Source organism: Giraffa tippelskirchi, chromosome 1 (assembly GCF_054371585.1).
Source record: "Giraffa tippelskirchi isolate mGirTip1 chromosome 1, T2T-mGirTip1v1.2.pri, whole genome shotgun sequence".
In the NCBI taxonomy this organism is placed as follows: Eukaryota; Metazoa; Chordata; class Mammalia; order Artiodactyla; family Giraffidae; genus Giraffa; species Giraffa tippelskirchi.
Genome location: NC_137275.1, coordinates 205,555,089 through 205,581,031, shown reverse-complemented (window position 1 = coordinate 205,581,031; position 25,943 = coordinate 205,555,089). Strand labels below are relative to the sequence as shown.

Below are 25,943 nucleotides of genomic sequence, written 5' to 3'. Positions count from 1 at the left end.
TAAACAAGAAGCAAGGAACTGCAGTCTGAAGGTCATGAAAGCACTTGCTCCAATTTGAGGATATTGTGAGAAGGATGCTGCTGCTACTAAGTCGCTTCAGTCGTGTCCAACTCTGTGCGATCCCATGGACAGCAGCCCACCAGGCTCCTCTGTCCACGGGATTCTCTAGGCAAGAATACTGGAGTGGGTTGCCATTTCCTTCTCTATATGATAAGGATGGAGCTCTCCAAAACTCTTTGCATCTAAGCGCATGGACTTCACGTGTGCAATTTAAAAATCACAAGTGCTCATCTCACAAGAGCTAGTTTTAAGAGAGCGCCACAAAGTTTCCCAGCAAGGGGACATAGCCAGAGAAGCTCCTCAGGATACCCCGACCCTCCATTTCTCTCCTCTCCAGCAGGGACTTAAAAGCACAGTTTCCCGTAAGTCCTGTGCTTGCACGCACAGGACTCTAGGGGCTCTAGCGCACTCGAAGTGCGGTCGTCCAAGGGTCTGTTGAGGCTGTCTGCTCAGGAAAACAGGAGCGCACGCGCGAGCTTGGAGGGCGGAGCCCCAACGGTTGTCTCAGCTGTGGGCCGGACCTCTTAAGGCCGCCTCCAGAGTCGACGTGGAGGTAAGGGATGAAGGGACCCTTCAAACTGCGGTGGTGTCACGCTCTGACGGCTGTTCACCCTGTCGGGTATTTGTGCCTTTGTCTGTGTAGGGGAGACTCCCCGCAATGTGGATTCATGCCCCTATAGAGCTCAGTTCCCTTTGCTGTGTTTACACCAGGGGTATTGTTGCAAAGAGTCGGACACGACTGAGCGACTGAACTGAACTAAACTGAATTGGCCATGGGCGAGCAGGCTGCAAGAACGGTTCGGTGACTGTGGGCGTAAGTTGTGGATTAAACAGTGTGAGAGAGCCGTTAAACAGGTGCCATTCTGTCCACGTGCTCTGAAGAGTACGAAAGCTAGACGGAAGTTCTTCCGATTTGAAAGCCCTCATCAGGTTCCCAAGAACTAGCACAGGTTATAGGAAAATGAGTGGAAAGTGAGTGAAGATTTAAAGTACACTCTCATGGTTTCAGTGGTGTCTTCATTTTTAACGTAGACATCAATCGATTGTTCAATTGATTTGGACACAAATGTTCAAACTGCACTCTTTTGTCCATGATGGAAGAAACTTTGCTGAATGTAGTAATAAACATTGATCCATAGTCTGATGTCAATTCAGTATTGATTTGCAAGCATAGACGGGGTTCGTATGTAATCGGTTGGTGGGAATCTGATATGTAGTCAAATGTGTGGGTTGGTTTTGTTTGTGAATATTTGTGTTTAAGGGAAAGTTATGTTTTTGTGAGAATGTGTAAGGTAAATCCTTGAAGGGTATTTGAAGGGTGTTGAGATTTAATGGAGACATACTCAAGGAGTTAGTTAGTGGTTAGGTGTTTGTAATTTGGGGAATATTTTTACATGTGTCTTTTTCACCCATGAATTTGAGAATTTCTGTATGTCTCATGATGGATTTGCATATGCATAATGGCAGTGTTAGGAAAAAGACTGGTGTGTATTAGTTTGGGTATACTATCTGTTTTGTGTATTTGGGGGATGTAGGATGATCATTTGTGTATTCAGGATATCATTTGTGCATTGTGTAAGGAGGTAAGGGATGAAGGGACCCTTCAAACTGCGGTGGTGTCACGCTCTGACTGCTGTTCACCCTGTCGGGTATTTGTGCCTTTGTCTGTGTAGGGGAGACTCCCCGCAATGTGGATTCATGCCCCTATAGAGCTCAGTTCCCTTTGCTGTGTTTACACCAGGGTTATTGTTGCAAAGAGTCGGACACGACTGAGCGACTGAACTGAACTAAACTGAATTGGCCATGGGGGAGCAGGCTGCAAGAACGGTTCGCCGCCTTACGGGCTTATGTGGTTTGTGTGTGTGTATCTTCAGGAGCTGTGTATGTATCTTTTGCTGTGTAGGGGGAAAGTCTGTGGCTATTTTATGGAACTGATAGATGTAGGTGTGTTATGTTTGTATTATGTATTATGCAGGATGGAAGAGTTAATTCTGTGTGAGAGTTTGGGAATGTGGGGTTATGCATATGCAGGTAGTGTGGGATGTGTATTTGAAACAGAGAGTATATATAGTTATATGTTTGCTTATTTGTAGTGCAGTGGGTAATTGTGGCTCTATTTGGAGCTTGTGGAGAGTTGTATGTAAAGTAAGTTTGTGTGTATATTCAAGGGGCGTGGCCATTTGGAGGAATATCTGCTAGTGCTATGTATTTGTATTTCTCAGTAGGGGCCTCTTAGGCGTATATATTTTGAGAAGTGAGTGTATGTGTATCTGATGAGAAGGTGAGGTTCCATGTTTATACACAGGAGCTGGAGAATTGCACTTATATGTATTAGGAATCTGTGACACGATTATTTGTTAGTATTTGCAGATGTATGAGCTGGCTCCTACAAACTAGGGATCATTTGATCTGTGGAAGTTATTTCCTAAGTGGTTTCCTGGAGATACTTCTATGTGTGTTACTTGTGAATAGTAATTTGTGTGTATGTCATCAAAGGGTGTATGAATTATCAAAGTTTGTTCGTGAGGTATGGAGTTGTTAGGAGTATTCTAAGTGCATTTCTTTGGAGACTGCTAGGGTGTTTATACATGCGTTTGGTAGTAGATAGTAAGAGGTGGTCTGTGTATGTTAGCATGAGGGTAGATAGATGTATATAGTGTCCTTTGTTTATATGTTTGGGGAGCAGTGGGGAGGTTGTGTTCTGGAAAGGTAGTGTTTGAGGAGGATCTCTATGTTCAAAGGTTGGGAATGTTTGTAAAACTGTGTCCATAGGTGTGTGAGAATTGCATGTGTATATTAGAGAACAGAAATTGTTGGTGTTTTTGCATTTTGTGTGTGTCTTAGCATTTGGGATGTATACTCGTGAGTAGTTTATGGATGTATGTATTTGTGATTTGTGAGTATATCAGGAGGCTTAGCGTCCTCTTTGTGTTTATTTCAAAATGTAACGCCTGAAGAATTTAGCAGTGTTGTTTGTTTGTGTGTTCTCAGTACTGGTAAGTTGGACTTATATAAGTATAGTTAACTCTATAACATCATGGGTTTGAACCACACGGGTCCACTCCTAGTGGATTTTTTTTCAGTAAATACTACAGTACTACTACATGATCCATGGATACAGAAGCATTGAATGGAGGGTTGGTACCCTAATCCCCAAGTTGTTCAAGGTTCAGCTGTATTTGATAAGTGTAGGTTGTTTGTGGCTGTGTGTATTTGAGTCCCTGGGGCTATGAGGTAAGTATTCTGGCAGATGTGAGAGCTCAGTAGATGTTGTCTGTTATGTGTATGTTCAGAAATCTGGAGTATATGTATTTTAGGGCTGTGAATTGCATGTGGGTCTTTTGGGGGCTGCTCATGAAACAATTGTGTACCTCGTGAGCCTATGTATATACATGTACAGTGTGTCATCTGAGTGGTATATTGGTTGCACATGTTTGTGTTCAGGCCCATGTTGTGTGTGTATATCTATATAGTTGTAAGAGTGGCATGTGAATATTCAGTGTGAGTAGGTTTTTGTCTATAAAAATTTAGGTAGTAAGAGGTGGTCTCTGTGTATATTTATTTAAGATGAGAGTAGAAATGTACATGTGTGTTCAGAATATATGTGTATGGATATACATACGTACTCACATATATGAATATGTGTGTTGTGTCCTTTTGCTTATATATCTGTGGTGGGAGTTGAGGGGCCTACTCTGGTTGTAAGTGGATCGTGAGCACATACTCATATGAAAAGATTTGGGATGTGCTGACACTGATTTATCCTAGCTTGGGATAGTCAATGGTGGATATCTCCTCTCGGTTCTGTGTTCAGTGAGGTCAAGTAGGTAGCTTGAAACTGCTCATGCCGGGAATATCTATACCATGTAGACACCACAAATGAAGTCTTTCCTACCTTTCTCAGAGAGCTTTTTATTAAGCATTTACCAGCAAACCACTGATGTGTGTATTTAGATGTATGTATGTGTGACACAAGAATATTTGGGCATCAGTGGGAATGTATGGGACACTTATGTGGTTGTGAGTGGGGCTTCTGGGGTTGTAAGTGTGAATGGATCTTCGTCATTCTGAATTATTGCATTGTTCCTATTAGGTTGGTCAAAGAATTCCCGTAAATGTTGGGGATTCCCAGCAGAAATCATGCAGATGGATAAAGGGGTGTCTGTACTTTAGGCAGGAGGACATTCTTTCAGCATTTGTATGGTCCTAGCATCTGGGCCCCTAGAAGGGTGGGTCTGGTGGGCAGATGGCCTTGTAGAGAAGCTTCACAGGTGCATTGTTGGTGTGACAGGCAGCAGTCAAAAGTCATAGGGCTTCCTAGATAAGAAGTCAGATAACCAAGTGCTCTCCCAGGAAAACCCCCTGAGAGTTGGTTGGACAGCTCCAAGTATTGCTGGCTCTTCTGTGACACAGGTGATGGGCAAACACACCCTCCACACTGGGTCTATGTGTTGAAAGTCTACAAAGCCATGTGTCCCTGAGCCCAACTGCCCTAGGGTGATGGGGACTATTATCAGGCTGGTCAGCTGTATCACTAGGTCTCAACCAACCTAGCTCCATGGAAACCTAAGTTCTCAGGGTAAGGCAGGACCTCTAGGGATCAATGAGCTGACAAGGATGGAGGTGGGAGACTTTGTCCCTGAGGGACAGTTGAGGACTGAGACCTGGAGAGACTGGGGAGTCCCACTCTAAGGAGATATGGCTCTGATAGTCCCAAATCCTTTAGTCGTGTTCTCCGGTCTTTTCTGAAGGCTGAGGATGCTTCTAGCTGTGGGAAGCGCATCTCAGTTTCATGTTTCTCTGATAGCATAAAGTGACCTTTTTTTTTTAATTTAAAGTATTCCACAGCAAGCTGCAAAGTCATCATATGGAGCCTTGTGGTCCATGTGGCCACCAGCTGACCCCATAATCACGTTCTGCCTCCCTGCATCTTCCTAAGAATTTCTGAATCTTCTTAATGGTGAGTCTTCTGGCCTTTTCTCCCTCATTGTGAATCCTCCTGCCAGCAAAACATGCTAGAAACTTTAATAAAAAGAAAACTCAACTGTAACTGGAGTCTGGAAGGCCTGTAGAGGGAGCTATCATTCCCTGTCACTCATCATCAAATACCCTGGCAGGAAGAGGTCATTACTGATCCCAACAGGACGACTGATGCCTTGCAATCCCAAACAGGAAGTGCAGCTACATTACTACCCCAGCTGGAGGAGGGAAGACTTCCTTTTTGGCCAACAACAAACCCAGCTAATAGAAAATTCTTCCATCGGAAGCCATTGTCACCTGAATTTTTACTTTTCCCCACTGGAACTTTCATTTTGTCTCTTGCTGATCACTTCCTTTCCTTGTCCTGCCTGCCTTATTTTAAGAGCATTCCGTGATGGACAGCCCCTTGCAGTATCTCCTTGTCTTCCACATGAGATGCCGCCTGATTCATGAATCGTTGACTAGAGTCAGTATGTTACAAATTCAGAGTAAATCTTCAAATTTACTCAGTTAAATATTGTTTTTTTAATATATTAGTGGCAGTGATGGAATCTGAAAAGAATGTCTAATGATCTTTGGGGACAAGGAGAAACAGGTGTGATGTCTATAAATCCTTTGAATTCACTGTCTTTCTTGCCATTCCTGGAGGTTGTTGGTGAGCTCCTCTTGGCTGGAGCTCCATTCTCTTTGCATTTGTGCTCCCAATCTGATTGGCCTTCCTTTACAGGGCAAGTCAGCTTGGCTGGTAGGGGATTCTGCCTGAGGCCAAACCCCTAGCCTTTCAGATCAAAGTTGCCAGGGCACAGTAATATCTCTTGGTTATTGCCAATCTGTTTTTGAGTAGTAAATCCTAGCCCCTAATTTTGTTCCCTGGGAACTGCCGACAGTTTAGTCTGTACTTTCCCATCTGTTTGGAATCAGCATTGGCCCCCAGATTCCATGCTGGGAACTATTGGTGACAGCCATAGTTCTCCTTTTTGTTTGGAATTAAGTTTGTAGTCCCAATTCCTTGGAACTTGCTAGTTTTACCATTTCCCCCATTCCAAGGTTCCTTGGGAATTGGTGGTGGTGCAGGCCAGGCCTTCTTTTGGCCGAGATGTAATAGCATCCTTTGGTTACTGCTGATGTATCAAGGCCCAGGTGTATTTGCCTTGTTTTGGGTTGACAAAGGCTAGCTAAGGAAATGAGAGCCTTTATCGCAATTTGTTATGCTACCTTCTGGCACACTTGCTTATTTTATATTCAAGAACTGTAGTCCTGGAGGCTGTAGGGACCTAGAAGGATGGCAAAATTTTAGTGATACTGATCTAGAATTACAGTGGCCATTGTGGGGAGTGTTCCAATCAGACAAGATTGATCATTTAAGGAAAACACTAGAGCAAGGGATCCCATTTGGACAGGGAGAATGAGATGCCTACTTTAATGGGTACTGTGAAAACTTACAAGCCTTCAAGATTCCAAAATATCTTCATTTAAAAACTCAGTACAAATAGCTAATGAAAAATTAAAGAGATAAAGTTACCTGAAACAGAAGATCATAGGACAGGTTTGACTATAGACTCAAGTCCTACTATTCCGCCACATCCTTTTCCAAACCCTCGTCGCTCAGATGGTAAAGAATCCGCCTGCAATGTGGGAGACCTGGGTTCAATCCGTGGGTCAGACAGATCCCCTGGAGAAGGCAATGGCGACCCACTCCACTATTCTTGCCTAGGAGAATCCCATGGACAGAGGAGTCCGGTGGGATACAGTCCACGGGGTCACAAAGAGTCAGACACTACTGAGTGGCTGACACTGACTTAATGTTTTACTAACTTTTTGACTGAATTACTTTTCTATTCCAAAGAGAATATTCAACAATTGCTGTTTAAAATAAAACTAACTGAGGTTGCAGGCAAGCCTCCTCAGGTATCTTCTATCTATTGGTTAAAGACTGAACTGAGAGCTCTAGGCAAAGAACTCTCTAAAGCTAAGGAGGAACCCCAAAAGTTTTTGAAGAGTTTAGAGTCATTTTCAGGGCCAAACTGCTAGATCTTTCTCAGCTTGTACACATGTTGGTCCTCTCCCCCTCACTCCATGGCCAGACTCACTTCCTGTGGCTGCAAGTAACACTCCCTAATAGAGGGAGTGTTATCTTGGAGGGCAGTGGTCCAGGTTCTTCCCGTAGCTCTCCCATGCTTTAAACAACAAACGTGGTGTACCCAGATTAGAACTGCAGTATGTAAGGAAGAAAGTTCAGGCCCTCTTTTCTGGGAACAGCCCAGAAACCTAACCAGAAAGGCCGTTTCTGAATAGCTCACAAGACTCTTTGTACTCTCCCCCACTACTACCATGGGCTTCCCTAGTGGCTCAAATGGTAAAGAATCCGCCTGCAATGCAGGAGACCTGGGTTCAATTCCTGGGTCGGGAAGATTCCCCTGGAGAAGGAAATGGCAACCCTCTCTAGTATTCTTGCCTGAAGAATCCCATGGACAGAGGAGCCTGGCGGGCTACAGTCCACGGGGTTGCAAAGAGTCGGACGTGACTGAGCTACTAACATTTTCACTTTCCACTACTACCTGCAGAGCCAAGTAGATCAAGCACCCTTAGTTCAGTTCCTAACTGGATATCTTCTAATACCCTGCATGTGTGCCTGTGTCCATGTTTACTATGGAGCTATATGTTTATTGTCTATTTCCTCCACATACTGTAAATCAATAAGAGTGGTCTTTGCCATGTTCATTGATGCCTGATAAATAATTGAATGAAGAAATGATGATGGTTGTCATAGTTTGGATTTTTTTGAAAACAGAATCAGAGAAGGGATTTAGGGAACAGGATATTTACCAACCAACACCTATGAGGAGTAGAAACAGAAAGGATTGGGCAGAGGGACTGTTGAACAGTGACTCAAACTCCAAAACAGCTTCAGCCTACCCCATGGGACCTGAGGAGCCAGATTGTCTCTTCAGAGAGGTCGTCAGTTGGAAGGAGTGGGCCAGGCATTTCTAACTCTGCCTCCATCAGTCCATCAGATATGAACTTTCCTGGAAGGGGAATGACTGTAGGTAAGGCAACTCTCTAGTTCAGCAGTCCCTGAAAGAGCTGGGAGCTGACACTGCCTCCCAACTGCACTCTCGTCAACTCAGGACACAAGGCCTTCCCTGAAGAGAGATCCAGGTGGCCCATGTCCATGTCACCAAATTCATCCCCTTTACAGCTTGCAGCTGTTTCTTTACAGGGATTCTGAGTATGATTGTGTCTTTAGGGTGTTGGAAATTGTGTGTGTGTGTCGGGGCTGTGTTTATGTGCATAAACATGGTTTGTATGTGTGAAGTCAGGGAGTGTGGAGAGTTGTGCTTGTGTTTGAGGGAAGTTGGGATGGCCCCTTGTATGTTGGGGTGAGGTGTGTTTGGGAGGCGGTATCTGGTGTATTACATTAAGAATATGTAGATTATGACCTGCTGAGTGAGGAGGCACAAGCCCCCCAAGGAATTAGCAGGCAGCTCCCTCAACATCCAAGCTCCCATGTTCAGGAAATGAAAACCCTAATTGCTGTTTTGATTGAAGGCATAGTTTCAGTACATACACACAAAGGAAGTAAAGTCACAAGAGTTATTAGTGTCAGACCCTGGAACTGGGGGATGGTGGGGGTGGGTTGGGCAAGGAGCTGGGAAAAGGCAATCCTCTGCCCAGGTTATGAGCCAGCAAGAGCTGCAGGGTAGCATGCATCTATTAATTATCAAGTGGTTGGGGTGGAGGTCACTAAACTTTGGTGGGCTCAACTGTAAGTGGCTACTTTAAAAGGTGTCCCAGGAAAAGTAAAACTGAACTTGGAGCAAGAATTCTAAGCTCAGGGTGTAAAAAAGGTTATGAGACTCAGCACATACCTTAGTTTTCCAAAACTCAAAGGCACAGTGGAGAGCAGCCTGGCAATCGTAGCACCATCTCACACTCAAGCAGCAAGTGTTATATGTAGTAAGCAAGCAAGGAGGCCTTGGGGTAGACATATAGTTAGCTCTGCAAAATGTGACTCGAAGTGGTCATCAGCAGGGTGTTTAGATGAGCAAACATTCAATTCTGTAACCAAGTCCCAGGGCCATGTCTCCCTTGGTGTCATCTCGGCTATAGTGGCAGGTTGTGGAGGCAGCATTCAGGATGAAGTTGTGTCCAGTCATGCCATGGGCTGGGGTGTCATAGCATGAATCCTCGTGTCCTAATCCATCCATGTTGTCTTCTCTCAGACTGTTATGTCCTGCACTGTTGTGGGCTGAAGCATTGCCTCTGCAGTGTTGTCTCAGGTGAAGGGAGCCATCTCAGAGGCTCCCAACATAATGGTTCTGCCAGGGAGCCGCTGAGGAGGGGAACTGAGTGGCCAAGGGGTCTAATAGGGTCTAATAGGGCCTTGATTAAGGTTTGCTTGCACTGTCAGGAGTGAACATCAGGGTGCATATATCTTTTCAAATTAAAGTTGTCATCTTTTCTAGACATGTGCCCAGGACTGGGATTGCAGGATCATATGGTTACTCTGTTTTAGGTTATTAAGGAACTTTCATACTGTTCTCTATAGTGGCTGCAACAATTTACATTCCCTGCCAATAGTGTAGGAGGGTTCCCTTTTCTTCACACCTTCTCCAGTATTATTTGTAGACTTTTTGTTGGTAACCATTCTGACCAGTGTGAAGTGATTGAAGCTCTGATTTGCATTTCTCTAATAATTAGTTGTGTTGAGCATCTTTTCATGTGCCTGTTGGTCATCTGTATGTCTTCTTTGGAGAAATGTCCATTTAGGTCCTCTGCTCATTTTTTGATTTGGTTGCTTTTTTTGATACTGAGCTATATAAGCTGTTTGTATATTTTGAAAATTAAGCCCTTGTTGGTTGTATCATTTCCAGATATTTTCTCCCAACTATAGATTGTCTTTGCATTTTGTTTATGGTTTCCTTTGTTGTGCAAAATCTTGTGATTTTGATTAGGTCCCATTTGTTTTATTTTGTTTTTATCTCTTTTGCCTTGGAGAATGACCTGAGAAAATATTGCTACCATTTAAGTCAAAGAATGTTTTGCTTATATTCCCTTCTAGAAGTTTTATGGTGTCATGTCTTATATTTAAGGCTTTAGGACATTTTGAGTTTATTTTTGTGTATGTTGTGAGGGAGTGTTCATTGATTTGCTTGTGACTGTCCAACTTTTCCAGTACCATTTGCAGAAGAGATGGTCTTTGGTCCATTGCATATTCTTGCCTCTTTTGTCAAAGATTAATTGACTGTGGGGATGTGGGGTTATTTCTTGGCTCTCCATTCTGTTCCGTTGATCCGTATATCTACTTTTCTGCCAATGTCACACTCTTTTGATGAATGTAGCTTTGTAGTATTGTCTGAAGTATGGGAGCGTTATGCCTCTAGCTTTGTTCTTTTTCTGAGTCTTCTGTAGGTCCATATAAATTTTAGGATTATTTATTTTTGTTGCCTATTCGCTAAGTCCTGTCCAGGCACGGTAGCCCATCAGGCTCCTCTTGACATGAGATTTCCCAGGTGAGAATACAGGAGTGGGTTGCCATTTCCTTCTCCAGGGTATCTTCCCAACCCAGGAATCAAACCTGCATCTCCTGCATTGGTAGGCAGATTCTTTACCACTGAGCCACCATGGAAGCCCAGGATTAGTCATTGCAGTTCTGTAAAAAAAAAATTTCATGGGTAATTTGATAGGGATTGCATTAAATCTGCAGATTGCATTACCATTTTAACAATATTAATTCTTCTAACCACAGAGCATAGGATATCTTTCCATTTCCTTGAATAATCTTCATTTGCCTTTGTCAGTGTTTTTATAGTTCTCAGTGTGTAAATCTTTCATGTCCTTGTCAGGTTGATTCCTAGGTATTTTATTTTTTTGACATAATTTTAAACAGGATTTTTTTTTTTTTACTTTCTCTAATATTTCATTATTAGTGTAAAGAAATCCAGCAGATTTCTGTATATTAATCTTGTATCCTGCTACCTTGCTGAATTCATTTATCAATTCTAATTGTTTTTGTGTGGAGGCTTTAGGGTTTTCTATAGAGTATTATGTCATCTGTACATGACAGTTTTATCTCTTCCCTTCCAAAATGGATACCTTTGATTTTTATTTTTTTGTCTGATTTCTGTGGATAGGACTTTCAATACTATGTTGAATAGAAGTAGTGGTAATAGGCATCCTTGCATCCTTGACTTGTTTCAGAATTAGTGGGAAAGCTTTCAGCTTTTCACCATTGAGGATTATTTTGGCTGGGGGTTTGTCATAAATAACTTTAATTATGCTGCGATATGTTCCCTCTATATCCACTTTGGTGAGAATTTGTGTCATGGATGGGTGTGGAATTTTATCAAATGCTTTTTATGCATCTGTTTAAATGATCGTGTGGTTTTTGTTATTTGTTGTGATGTAATAGATTAAATGTTTTGCATATATTGAGCCATCCTTGTGACCCTGAGATTTATCAAACTTGATTATGGTATATGATCCTTTTTAAGTATTGTTGGATTTGGTTTGCTAGTATTTTGTTGAGGATTCTTGCATCTATATTCATAAAAAATATTAGCCTGTAATTTTCTCTTTTGGTAGCATCTTTGTCTGGTTTCAGTATCAGGATGATGGTAGCTTCATAGAATGACTTTGGGAGTCTTCCCTCACCATGTCAGATTTAGCCTGTTCGTAATGGTACTGTTTCTGTTTTAGCCCAGAGGCATTTGTGGCCATGCTGGGTCACTCAGGAGGAATCCCTTATCCGTGATATAATAGGGATGTGAGTTTGCCAGAGAATAATCTTCATCCCATGAGGGCTTCTGTTTGTAACAAAGCCCAATAAGTGACCAGGATTTGATGTGCTAGGGGCGTGTAGTAGGTGTGGAGAGCAGCTGTTTGGTCTAGAAGCCCACAGGCATCTAGGAGGAGCTAGGTTAAGTCCAAAGTCCATGCTGATCAGTGCCTCAACCCAGAAGGAGCAACCAAGGGGAAGGGTTTCATTAATTTTTTTTTTCAGATACATTTTATTAAAGCAGACCAATCACCCAATTTATAAATTTACATGAGTGATAGCAACCCAGGTTGCACATTCAGGGACTTCTCAGGTGGCAGTAGTGGTAAAGAACCTGCCTGCTAATGCAGGAGACATCATGTACATTAGCTCCTCAGATCTTATTCCTTCATTTTGTTTCTCATTTTATAATGAAAAATTTGTATCCATTAACCAACCTGTTCTCATTTCCCCCAGAACCAGCTGCAGACAACAATTTCTACTCTGTTCTAGGATTCCTTTTTTTTTCTTGTAGATTCTACACATAAGCGATACTGTCAGGCTTATTTCACTTAGCATAATGTTCTCTAAGTTCATTCAGTATTCTTGAAAATGTCAGGGTTAACTTTTATTAAGGCTGAATAATATCTCATTATGTATGTTATGTATGTGTGTGTATCACCTTTCTTTATCCATTTATCTACCACAAACAGGAAGTTTCTTTCTGTACCATTATTTTGTGAATAACGTTTCAGAGAACATAGAAAAGCACTGATAACTTTTTTAGGTAAAAATGTTTGTTTCTTTTTGCTAAATGACCATAAGTGAAATTGCTGGATCACATAGTATTCTAATTTTATTTTTTGAAGAATCTCCACCGTGTTTTAAATATTAGTTTTACGAATTTATATTCCAAACACCGATGCACAAGATTTGTTAAGTGACATCAGACCTACCATGAAGGCCCTGTCAATGAGTGGATACTCAGATTCTAAAGAACGCCTGTGAGGTCTGTGTGGGAGGTCTCAGAGACAGATCTCTGCTTAATGATTTGAGAGGTCACTGGGAGAGTTTACTCAGTATGGGTCTGTGAGAGGTCCTTGTGTGGGGTCAGTGTGGATCTGTGCCAGGTCTCTGTGAGGGGCTAGTGGGGTCCCTATGGGAGATCAGTGTGGGTTTGTCTGAGGTCTCTGTGTGGGGTCACTTTTTATCTGTGGGAGGTCTCTGTGTGGAATTAGGGGGTCTATGTGCGGGGCCAGTGTTGTGGAGTCAGTGTGGGTTGGTGGGAGATCCCTGTTTGGGACAGTGTGTGTCCAATGTAGGGGGGCCCTACATTGCTGTCCTTTCTGCACTTTAGGGCAGGAGAAGGACGCGGGGACTTTTCCCCTCCTGGTTTCTTGCTTTTCTGTCAATATCCCTTCTGTGTCACTCCTCCAGACAGGAGACTGTGGGGCACCCCGGCACTCACCTCTTGGTGTCCCTAAGAGAACCAAGCAGCAGCCAGGCTCAAGGTCCCCGCTCTGTGCTCCACTCTTCTGAGCTCTGGAGGTCACTCTGTGCCCTGAACCCCTCCCTCAGGCCCTGAGCCCCCACTGCTGGGCCCACCCTGGAGGATGGGGACCAGAGGAGGGACCAGGCTCCAGGGAGAAACCACAGCACAAGCAGGCCTGTGCCGCTGCCCTCCCACCCCAGGTCCTGGTCCTACGTGTTGGGATTCTGACACGCCGATAGTAGTTGACACTTGGTGTGACGCCAGCATAGTCCCTGGGCCTGTTGAGTCCCACATGTTCCCTAGGAGCCTCAGATTACAGACCGCAAGTCTGTCCCAAGCTCCCAGTCTTGTGAAAGCTTCCCTGCTCAGAGGCTGTGCAGAAGTGAAGCTTCTCTGCTCAGAGGCTCCGCTGTCTCTGGGAGCCCGGCCCTCTGTGGAGGAGCTCTAGGTGGCTCCCTCTGTCTGGGCTCTGGGAACTGGAGTAGGGGGAGACTCTAGGCTGGGGCCACCAGAAGCCACTGGACCCCTAACTTCTTTCCTCTGGGCCTGTAGATGGTGGTGGGACGCCAGAGACCTCAGTCCTGCACCATCTATGGACACCGCTGCCACCTGCCTCCTTCCCCTGAATCCCACCCTAGGGGCACAGCGTCCCACCCTCAGGCAGTAAGGTGAGTGCACACACAGTGACACCCCTGCTCCTTCCCCAGGGGAGGTGGGTGCTGTGAGCAGGGCTGTCCTCTCCTCCAGGGCAGGGTGGACCAGCCCTCGGGGGCCTCCATGCTCCACACTGCACACCCTCAGAGCGAGGAATGTGGTCCTCATCCTCCCCTCTGCTCCAGAGCACTAGAAAGGCAGAGGGTGGATGATGCTCCTGGTTCATCTCATCCCAGTTCCGTCTGGGAGAGGAGGGACTTCCAGGGGAGCATCATCTATCCCTCCGTGACACGAGGACAAGGTTTCTCCCACTTCTCACTCGGGACCAGCACTGCCCCCAAACTCCTGTCCTTATTCTGACATAAGAACTTGTCTCTGACACTTTCTGAGCCTGAGGGGAATTTCAGCCTCTGCAAACCTGCCCCCCAACCCCCCCCACCCCAACCCCCCACCCACAGCCATATAAGTTCAAGGTAGAGAGAGAGCAGGAGAGGACTGAGTTGGATCCTGAGAAGGAGTGGTCTTTAGGTTTATTTCACCTTGGCATGTCCTGAATGCTGTTGCTTGTTTCCATACTGCTGGTATTGTGGAAACTGGGGTGCAATGAGGGAATTGGGTTGAGGGTGAGTATCCACACTGGGGTCACCCTCTCTCCATGTCCCTGTCCAATCTGGAAGACAAAGCAGGCACCTGAGAAGAGTGGACCCTGATCCCTTCCCTTCCCCCCGGCAGGGTGCAAAGAGGGCACCACTGCTCATGAGAAAAAAACATTTATTTCAGGAAACAGTAAAATTTGTGGTAGGAAGAAGACATTAGCACACAGAGGATGTGCTAACATGAGAGAAAAAAGTTTTTAGCTGCATGGTATGCATTTTTTCTTGGAGATGAGTTTTTCTACCAGGAAAGCTGTGACAAGCGTGTTCTGATTGACCAAAAGAGGTTTATTTCTGAAAGGGACAGTACCTTGGACAGTGGAAAGGATGGCCTGGGATGCTTGTCACTCTTGATCCATGCTGAAGGGTCTGCCTGGTGGGGGTGGGGGGGAACCTGGCTCCCTGGGTGGGAAGGTCCACTTGCTGTCCCTGGGACTGGTCCACTTACTCTTTCTAGGGCAGCCATGACCCATGCGGTAGCTTGGTCATCCCGGCATGTATATTGCCTCACTCTTAACTTGGTAGAGAGAAACCTGTGGTAGTAGTAACGCAGAACTAACGGGGCCCATAGTTTTCCTTTGAACCAGTTAAACTCCGAGGCACGAGGTCCACAGTGAAGTGCCATCTTCTCCCTTAGGATACGTCCAACAGCTGTCCCAAGAGCGTGGGCCTCAGCAGTCCTACTCTCGAACAGGCCTGGTAGGCCCTCTGTACTGCCAGCCCTTTTTACACTGTCCTAGTTTGGGCCTCCTGTAAGTCTCCCAGCAGTGGGGACAAACTTCTTGCTCACGCTCTTATATTTGGGCTGTTGTCTCAGGGCCTCCTGCTGGCCGTGGCTGCTCCCTCCACTCAAGGTCATGGAGCTTCTGGGAATTGGATGAGTCTCCACAGGACAAGGGCTGGAAGCCGGACAGAGATTCCTGGGAAACCAAGATGTTTGGGGCAATGAAAACATCTGAGTAACAGTCTTTGAGAAACGTGTCGGTGGCGCCATCTTGAAGGAGCACAGCGGTGACGCAGTCTTGAGCCTGTTCCTGCCGGTCTCTGAAGCCTTGGAACTCAGGCTTACAGCACTGGGCCTCAAAGTATAGATCTTCTGGACCTGAGGCTGTGGACTCTGTTTAACGAGGGGCTTTTATGGGCCTTCGGGACCATGATCTCCTCAGATCCATATTGCAGATTTGAAATTTAATCAGCACACTAGGTTTGAAAGTACTTTTCCAAGCAGGGTCCCCCTCCATGACCTCTTGGACCCTGGAAGATTGGGACCGTGTGTCGAGGTCTATGACTGTCATGTTAGAGCAGGAGTCTGGGGAGGCCTTTCCCCCAGCTTCTTACTCTTTCTAGGGCAGCCATGACCCATGGGGTAGCTTGGTCATCCCAGCATGTATATTGCCAGCATTGGCTGGACTTGGACTGGGCTCCAGGCTGCCTTTGTCAGTGCCCACAACAGACTCACTGTCACAGATTCTGCCCACAGTGTTGTATGAGGGGCCTGTGAAGGTGGCTTGTCTTCCTGTCCAGTCAGAGGGACCTCTGAGGGCTTATGGATGTCACCAGATGGAGGTCCTCCCAGGGGCCCCTGGGTTTCTTCACTCACCCATGAGGGGGCAGGAAAGAGACTCTCCAGAGGGGAAACTGCCCTTGTTGTTTTCGCTTTCTCTCCCATATAAGCCTGGAGGAGCTTTTCCAAGATCTTGGTTAACTGGGATTTTGAGTGGTCTCCAGAGTCACAGGTGACTTTCAAAGTGGACTCGAGCCGTTTTCAACTTTAAGCTAAGTATGAACTTGAGTAACTTGAGAGGTACACCCTACCTGTACCTCACTTGTGTGTGCTAAGTTGCTTCAGTCGTGTCTGACTCTTTGCGACCCCATGGACTGTAGCCTGCCAGACTCCTCTGTCCAAGGGGATTCTCCAGGCAAGAATACTGGAGTGGGTTGCTATTTCCTCCTCCAGCCCAGGGATTGAACCCGTGTGTCTTATGTCTCCTGCTTTGGCAGGCGGTTCTTCACCACTAGCGCCACCTGGGAAGATCACCTGAAGCCTTATTATATGTGCTTCCAGCTCTCGCTGGATATAAGAGATTCATGGGTGGTGTTCATGGAGGTTTCCCCGTGAAACCTGAGAGGAGTCTGGATTTTCTGTTTCCTTATGAACATTTGAGTCTCCAGGAAAGTCTAATATATGGATTTCAGCAAGCTTCCTACAGTGGGCATTCCACAGGGGTCCGACCCTCTGGATCTGTTGTGCCTTCCTGCCCATAAGAACTCCTGAGACTTCTTCTGGATGCTTCCTGCGTGGACACAGCTCTCTTTCTGACTCAGGGTGCCAACTAGACAGGCCTGAGATGGCACAGCTTGAACACACAAGTCCTGAGATGGCTGGTCTCCAAGGGGAGTGTGGAGATGAGCTGTGTGGAACGGTACCCAGTGGGAGTGCCATGGAGTCACCCTAAGTGAGACTCAGCATGGAGTCTCATCAGGGGAGCATGGTGGGGAAAGGAAAGAGCAAGTGGCCAGGGTGAAAGGCTGTCCAGGGTAAAGAAAGTCTCTGGTGTTGGAGAGGCACTCAGGTATTAATGTGATTGAACAGAAACGGAGGTCCCTGAGCCTGGAGAACAGGTGGAGGCCCGAGTTAGAGACTTCTTGGTCAGAGGAGCTGGGGACATGATGGGAGGAGCCCCTTCCCTGCATGGCTGGTGGGCTCTAGTAGGTGCTGCTTTACACTCTTGCAAGGGGGGACTTGACAAGAGTTGATGAAAGCTGCCTTTCTGAAGGAAGCTCCCCAGGTGGCTGCAGGAGACATGAGGAACAAGCTGCAACCAGGAGCCCCCAGTGCCAGGAGGGCTGGGCAGGCCAGGCTGGGGTGGGCACAGGCAGCCCACAGCCCTCCCCGGCCCCCATGAGGTGTTTACAATGCTGCTGCTGTCCTTACCCCAGGACTTTATCAATACCCCACCCCCAGGGCTCTCCCTCTCAGCTCAGCCCCACGGGGCCTGTATAGGATCTGGGAAGAAGAACAACCCAGGAGAGAAGGGGAAGATTCTTTACCTTTGCAGAGGTGAAGTCAGGTCCCAGATCTCCTCCAGCTCTTCCTAGTAGTGTCTACAAGCTGGAAATCAGCAGACTGGGTCATGGTGGTGAAGGCAGGGGTCTAGGGGTCTTACAGGAGGTTAAGTGCAGTGTCCCTTTAAGGGGACACCATGGGGAGATTGGAGCCCAAGGACACATGATCCCTGACAGTGATGGTAAAGTTGATGAAAGGGTTTATCATTTACAAAGTGCTTCCATATCCATTACCCTTTGCTGTCCTCACAACCCTGATATGGAGGAAAGTGGGCAGGGGTCACATTGCAGATGAATCTTAGCAAAGTGAAACACCTTGTCCCTTTTTATGCAGAGTAATATTCCATTGTATATAAGTACCACATCTTCTTTATCCATTCATCTGTTCATGAACACAGTTGTTTCCATGACCTGGCTATAGTAAACAGTGCTGCAGTGAACACTGGGGTACTTTCTTAGGTTATATGTCCAATAGTGGTATTCCTGAGTCACGTGGTAGTTCTATTTTTAGTTTTTTAAGGTACCTCCATGCTGTTCTCCGAAGTGGCTGTATCACTTTACGTTCCCACAACAGTGCAAAAGGGTTCCCTTTTTCCCCACACCTTCTTCTTCAGTTATTATTTGTAGATTTTTTGATGATGGCCAATCTGGAAAAAAATGTTACAGGTGAACCTAGTTCCAGGGCAGGGATACAGATGCAGAAGTAGAGAATGAGCCGTGTGGATACAGGGGGTGGTGAAGGGGAGCGTGAGATGAATTGGGAGATTAGGTTTGACGTAAATACACTACCGTGTGCAGAATAGATAGATAGTGGGAACCTGCTGAGAGCACAGAGAGCTCAGTTCAATGCTCTGTGGTGACCTAGGTGGGTGTGACGGGGATGGAGTGGGAGAGAAGTCCAAGAGGGAGGGTCTGTATGTACATATACAGCTGATTCACTTCACTGTACAGCAGAAACTAACACAACATTGTAAAGCAATCATACTCCAATTGAAAAACAACAGCAACAATTTGTCCGTAGTTGGACCTGGAGTCCCACCTCCCAATCTAGGCGCTATTGGTTCAATGCCGCCCACAGGCTCCTGCTCGGCCACACCCTTTTCCAGGCTCCTCGCGGCTTCATTCTCCACATGAATCTCAGCAGTATCTGTGTTCTCCTGGACTTCATCCCAGGAGTCTCCCCGAGGCTTCTGTTTCCTGAGTGACGGGTACTGCCGCTGGTCTTCTCGGAGTCCTGGGCCGGGAGAGGTGGGGGCTAATGCTTGGGGTACACAGGGTTGAATGGCAGAACTCACCTTTCAAAGCTCCTTTCTTTTCCTGGCCCTGCTTCTTCCCCTCGGCTCCATTTGATGCTGAGAGACAGAAAAAAATGAGGACCTGGGACCAATTCTCACTCTCCCCTCTTGAGACAAGCATCACTCAGAGGCCATACATAATATGACTTCCTACATTTTACTAACAGCTCTGTGGGTTTTCCTTCCTTTCATTCATTTTTAAAGAAGATACAAGTGTCTTCTGTTTTCCTTCTTTGAAGAATATAAAGGATTTTCAGTGTGAGATTCACCCTGAATTTCTTTTGTCACTGTTCCTCTGCTCAAGTAACACACACATTCTCAGACCTGTGGGTGAATCTGAGCTCCATCAGGTAGGTCTCTGCTTCCTGGGACCAGGCCCTCTTCCAGTCCCTGCTCTGAGGCTCTGGGGGCCTCAGCAGTGCCCTCAGATTAGTCCTTGTCTGAGATACGTGGTCAGGTCTGGTGAACCGATGCTCAAGGGCCTCTCCTCTGGCTGAGAGTGAACTCAGTATCCAGTCCTCAAACCCTGGTCACTATGTTGGGGACTGGTCCTGGAGCCCTCTGACACACCTGGCCAACGGGTCTGAGAACTTTGGATAGAAATCCTAGTGTTCACTGTATCCCCTGCCCAGCCTGGTTTGTCCCTAGAGGGATGATGATCTGTTCTTCCTTGAGAATACTTATCCTGTTCTTTTCCATCCCAGGAGTCTCTCTAGTTGATTCAGAAAATGGAAATACATATGTAAAATAGATAGCCAACGGGAATTTGCTATATGGCTCAGGAAACTCAAACAGGGGCTCTGTCTCAACCTGGGTGGGGGGATGGGGAGAGAGATGGGAGGGAGGTTCAAAAGGGAGGGGATATATGTATACCCATGGCTGATTCGTGTTGAGGTTTGACAGAAAACAGCAAAATTCTGTAAAGCAGAATTTTTTATCCTTTTTTATCCTTCGATAAAAAATAAATAAATTAAAAAAAAAGAAAATGGAAATAATAATAGAAAAGAAGAGGGAATCAGGTGCTTGTGAGTCTGGGCCAAGGGTTCCTTCCCCTCCTGATCAATCATTATCACCTCCAAAGTAGAAATGGAGTTCAGCCAAGTATCAAAAGTGCTTTTCAGAGAACAGAGAGGATTCTCCAACATCTGAATCACACTGCTGCCCTCAGGCAATTGAGCACAGGGTGTGCCCTGGGGACTGAAGTCCTAGACCCCCATCATAGAGCTGTGGTCTGGTCACACGGGCTCCTGAGGGTGGGGAGGGAGTACTAGAGGAGGGGGCTGGACCACGGCCCCCCCCAACCATCCAGACCCACAGCTCCACTCATCTCCCTTCTCTGAGCCTTCCCATCCCCTTTTCATCCTGTTAGAGAGACATAAGTCAAGTTTCAATTAATTCCACTTGGAACTCAGACAATACTTGATTCCTCTGAGATCTCCACTTGAGCCCCGTCAGTTGCTCTGAAAAATCTGGAGTTGTCCCTGTAGTTTTGGTTAATCCCAGGAATTTTTATTCCTAGGATGCCCTTGACTGTAATTCCAAGTTTCCCACATAGTATGTTTATGCCTTACATCAACCCAGGCACAGAACTTAAATTTCTCTCATACTTCGCCATGTGAATTTTGAAAACATTAAAGAAAAATTTTAAACTTTAAGTTAATGTTAACTGTATTCAGCTACAGGAATTGAAACAATTATTTGAAATTTACAAAGTTATGAAGTATAAAACAAGTTGAAATAGTTAAACCTCACAAATACATATAAGTAACACTGATATATTTATATATATAAAAGTTTTAACAGAGTAAATCTTAAGAGTTCTCATCACACAAAAAGTTTTTTGTTTCTCTAGTTATTATATGTAACACATGAGGTGAGAATGTTCACTAAACTTTTATTGTAATCATTTCATGATGTATGTAAGTCAAATCACCTTAAACTTATACAGTGCTGTATGTCCATTATATCCCAATAAAACTGGAAGAAAAAAAAGTAGAAACATAAGTAAATATACTAAAAAAAAAGAGAAAAAGACAGGCATTATGTCTGGAAACATTAGAATAAAAATTAAAACAAGTGAAATATTTGGGCAGAGATATCTATGGTAAATTATCTAAAATGTCTAGTGTTTAATAGTAAGTTATAAGACATAAAAAGAAACATGAAAATGTGTTCATACTAGGGTGGAAATAAATCAGTAAAAATTGTCTTTAAGTTTTCTCAGATATTATATTTTTCAAACTTAGAATTCAAAGCACTTATTTAAGTATGATTAAAGAACCAAAATTGGTCTCCTCCAGCTTATCCCTCTAATTGACTCCAATCATGTTATGTCTCTGGACAAAGCTTGTGCACAGGTCTAAGTCCTAGCTTCAGTGGCTGCTGCTGAGGGTCCTTGGATTACCTGGCTCAGAGAGCCACCAGGGTTTGCATTTACTGGTCCCATAGGACAGTAGCAAACAAAGAAGTACTTTTCACTGGCTGTCCTCCTGGGACTCAAGAGCAGAGGGAGCAAACAGAAATACACATCTTTTAGTCTTGTCCTGGAAAGGGTCTATTTGCGTACTTTAAAATTCACTGCAAGTATCAAGTTTCTAATTTAGCATCTTTCTATGGGCTGAATGAAAGCCTCCCCAGAAATCCAAGAGCCTGTGTCCTACCGTTTGCCCTCTTCCTCAAGCCTACTTGAAGTTGCTAGTATCTCCTACAAGAAGCTTGCACACCTATCCCCCAGCTTTTGCAGCTACTGCCCAAGTCACAGGCCACTGGATTTTTTGACAGTCACTGGGGTTTGCTTTCATGAGTCCCACAGAACCGGAGCAAACGAAGAAGTAGTTCTGAATGGGCACAGGACAGCCCCTCCTTCTTCCTCACAACTATACAAGCACAGAAGGAACAGGCAAAAATGTCAGTCTTCCAGTTTATCACTGGAAGGGGCTTAACTACATACTTTGCCAGCTTCCAATCAGCCTGCCTCCAGGTCCTGACGTGATCCTCCCCTTTGGGACACTGATGGGCCTTTGAACACCCTCAATGACTGAGAAGTACCACGGACAAAGAGTGTGGCTTAAACAGTCAAAGATTTGAGAGGCAATCAAGAACCCAGGGTGAGCTGATTGATAAGTTTCATCTTCTATGTGAAACCACTCTGTCAAGACTGGGAAAGGTGGCTGTCTTTTCTAACGTTTAAAACCAACTGACAGTGAAGGAAATCAAAGAAACAAAGGACTGTGTTCCAAACAAAAGGGTAAGGTAAGAGGGTTCAAGCTAACGGAATAGAAGGATATGTGTTCATCTCCCCTTGTGAGAGCCTTCCAGCATGGATCAAGAGTAACTAGTGTCCCAGGCTGTCCCTCCCACTATCTAAGGCACTGTTTCCTCAGAAATACACCTCTTCTAGTCAATCAGAAGAGGTGCTTGTCATAGCTTATAGCTTTCCTGGTAGGAAAACTCTTCTCCAAGAAAAAAAAAATGCATATCGTGCAGAGAAAAACTTTTTCTTTCATGTTAACACATCTTCTGTGTCCTAATGATTTCTTCCTACCACAAATTTTATTGTTTCCTGAAATAAAATGTTTTTTCTCATGAGAATTGGTGGTCTGCACCCTGCCGGGGAGAAGGGAAGGGATCAGGGTCCACTCTTCCCAGGTGCTTGCTTTGCCTTCCAGATGGGACGGGGCCATGGAGGGAGGGTGACCCCAGCGTGGATACTCACCCTCACCCCATTTCCTCACTGCACCTTCTGTTTCCATGATCGCAGCATTACAGAAACAAGTAACAGCATTCAGTACGTGTCGAGGTGAACTAAACCTAAAGACCTCCCACTCTTTAGGATCCGACTCAGTCCTCTGCACCTCTCTGTCTACCTTGAACTTGTGGGGCTATTGAGCAAGGGGCTTGCAGAGGCTGAAATTCCCCTCAGGCCCCAGAATGTGTCAGAGACAAGTTCATGTGTCAGAATAAGGAGAGGAGTTTAGGGGCAGTGCTGGCCCCAAGTCCAGAGGTGGGAGAAACCTCGTCCCCACATCTTGGTGGGATTAGATGACACTGTCCTGGAAGCCCCTTCTCTCCCTGATAGAGCTGAATTGAGATAAGGCAGGAACATCACCCTCCCTCTGCCTTTCTCGTGCTCTGGAGCAGAGGCGAGGATGGGGACCACATTTCCAGCTGTGAGGATGTGCGGTGTAGAGCGTGGAGGTCCCCGAGGGCCCGTCCACCTCTGCCCCGTAGGAGGACAGCCCTGCTTACAGCGCCCACCTCCCCTGGGGAAGGAGCAGAGGTGTCACTGTGTGTGCAGTCACCTCACTGCCTGAGGGTGGGACGCTGTGCCCCTAGGGTGGGATGCAGGGGAAGGAGGCAGGTGGCAGCAGTGTCCACAGATGGTGCAGTGAGTGACCAAGGAGCCCCTGGCATCCCACCACAAGTACAGGCCCAGAGGAAAGAAGTTAGGGGTCTAGTGGCTTCTGGTGGCCCCACCCCAGAGTCTCCCCCTGCTCCGCCTCCCAGAGCCCAGATACAGGGAGGCTACCTGGAGCTCCTCCACAGAGGGCCAGGCTCCCAGAGGCAGTGGAGCCTCTGAGAATGGAAGCTTCGCTTTTCCACAATGTAAATAATCAGCTTTCACAGGACTGGGAGCTCGGGACAGACTCGCGGTCCGTGACCAGAGTTTTTCTAGGGGGCTAGTCTTCATAAGAATTCATACTGATTCATAGAACCATGAATTCAGCTAATTCATCAAACCATGAATTCATACCGATTCACAGAAGCATGGATTCATCTGAGTCATAGAATCATAAATTCAAACTGAATGACAGAACCATAATTTCATACTGCCATCTCTAATTCTTAATGCAGCACCACTGAGTACATTATAGCCTTCTTCCTTTATTTTTAGTTTCTTTCTCCTACAGAGAGAATTCCTACAGAGAAATATGTTGTTTATCCATAACATATTCACTTCTTACTTACTCCCAGAATACACATATGTTGGCACCACCCCAATCCTTTTAAATTATTTTTGAACACATAAAGTTAACATATTTCTAAATGTAAGAACAATTAAACTTACACTCAAAGTGCCTCTCTTCCTATTCCTATTCCTCTATTACCATTTCCCCATCCTTTCTGCTTACCTCTTCCCATCTCTGTCACCTCATTCGCTTTTAGTTTATATTTTCTGTGGGGTTTTTTTTGTGGCACATATGTATATTTTGCTGTTTACTGTCCTTATATTAAAAGTAGACAGTTTGTGAGGAAGTTCTTATCTTTAATACCTAAACAAGTAACAAAAATCTCAATTATTTAGCAACTTCAAGTGGGTATATAAAGAAATGGCAAATAGCTTCAGAAACTAAACTGAATTATTGAGTTTTCCTCTTTTTCTTTGTCCATAAACATTCTGGTCCTGATGGCGTGTGTGCTAAGTTGCTTCAGTTGTGTCTGACTCTTTGCGACCCTATGGACTGTAGCCCTCCAGGCTCCTCTCTGTCCATGGGATTCTCCAGGCAAGAATATTAGAGTAAGTTGCCATGCTCTCCTCTAGGGACTCTTCCTGACACAGGGATCGAACCCATGTCTCCTGCAGCTCCTGCATTGCAGAAGGGTTCTTTACTACCGAGCTACTGGGGAAACCCTAAAGTCCTAATTAGAAAACACCTAATGAGATGGTTGGATGGCATCAGCGACTCAGTGGACATGAGTTTGGGTAAACTCCGGGAGTGGTGACGGACAGGGAATCCTGGTGTGCTGCAGTTCATGGGATCGCAAAGAGTTGGACACAACTGAGCAACTGAACTGAACTGAAAGGCACTTATCATTCAACCTCAGTGTAAGCGCAAAATGGCAGCAGCCGTCCTGTTGCCATTCCGGTCTGTTGAAGGATTCATTTGTATTTCTAAACTAAGAATATATGCAAGCTTAAAAACTTCTGATCAATAAATACAAGGGTTTGAGCTAAGTGGATCTCTGATGCCATTCAGCTCCAAGATTCTGTGAGCCTCTGTTCCCATGGTTCCATGGTTCTAATATTCCAAACCAGAGGAGAATCATTTTGCTGACACATTAACAGGCAGTCCTACTCTCTTGTTTTGGACTTCTACTGAAGTTTGAACATGGGTGGAATGAACTACACAGTGAAGAAGGGCACAATAAAAGCAGGAGATCCTGTATACCTGAGGAAGGCCCTTGTGTACAACCTTGGAGAGGAGAAGAGAACCAGGATCCACATTCAAAAACTCCAGCAGGCTTTAAATATGCGGTTCAGGGAGATCGATAAAGAGAAAGCAGCCTTGAAGAAGTTTTTGGTTAAGCTTCAAAAGACAACTGGGTATTTTCCTCAAACGCCCTTCTGGTGACCAATGCCACTGTAGGTGAGGAGTTCTGTGAAAGGTCCAATACAAAACACATCTGTGTCTCCTTCTGTTATCTCTGTGACCCAAGAAAGCATTATAAAAAACCATTGGGACAAGTAAAAAAAAAAAAAAGACCATACAATTGAACAATAAAATGAAATGTCTAGAAGAAAATCAACAAATATCTCCTACAAAAGAGATTAAAGCATTATTTTTTCCAGATGATTGCATATATTTACAACTTGAAGTGATAATATGCAGTGCATATATTATTTCCATTCAAACTTTTCCTTGAGACCAGAATAAAGCTTAGCCATTGTAGAGATCTGATATTGATGGTAGCATTTGTCTTAATTCTGTTTTTTCCTCATTGATGTCATTTTCAACTGCATGCTTCCAATGCAGGGGATGCAGGTTTGATCCCTGGTCAGGGAACTAAGATCCCACATACCATGTGGCAGGGTCAGAAAATAAAAATAAATAAAATATGAACAATAAAATAATTTTTAAAAAAGTTAGTTTGAAAATAATGATAATAGGAAAAACTTAGAATCTTGATTCTTTAGTTGTTTGTTGTTGTTCAGTCACTCAGTCACGTTCGGGTTTGTGACCCCGGGGACTGCAGCACACCAGGTT

General features: G+C 45.1%; 1 protein-coding gene and 1 long non-coding RNA gene across 2 annotated transcripts in view; one reads left to right on the top strand and one right to left on the bottom strand.

Annotated features, from left to right (window-relative positions):
- Positions 1-549: 549 nt before the first annotated feature.
- The window catches only part of LOC145539313 (uncharacterized), a 29,193-nt gene continuing 3,799 nt past the window's right edge, over positions 550-25,943 (top strand). The window contains exons 1-2 of the long non-coding RNA XR_014077711.1: positions 550-613; positions 4,899-5,020. This is a non-coding gene — a long non-coding RNA (uncharacterized LOC145539313). The remainder of the gene's footprint in view (positions 614-4,898; positions 5,021-25,943) is intronic.
- FBXW12 (F-box and WD repeat domain containing 12) overlaps positions 17,846-25,943 on the bottom strand; it is a 50,768-nt gene continuing 42,670 nt past the window's right edge. Inside the window, exons 13-15 of the transcript XR_014077635.1 lie at positions 25,128-25,335; positions 18,958-19,014; positions 17,846-18,309 (exon numbers count right to left, since the gene is read on the bottom strand). The gene's annotated coding sequence lies outside the window, so the exon portion shown is untranslated. The remainder of the gene's footprint in view (positions 18,310-18,957; positions 19,015-25,127; positions 25,336-25,943) is intronic.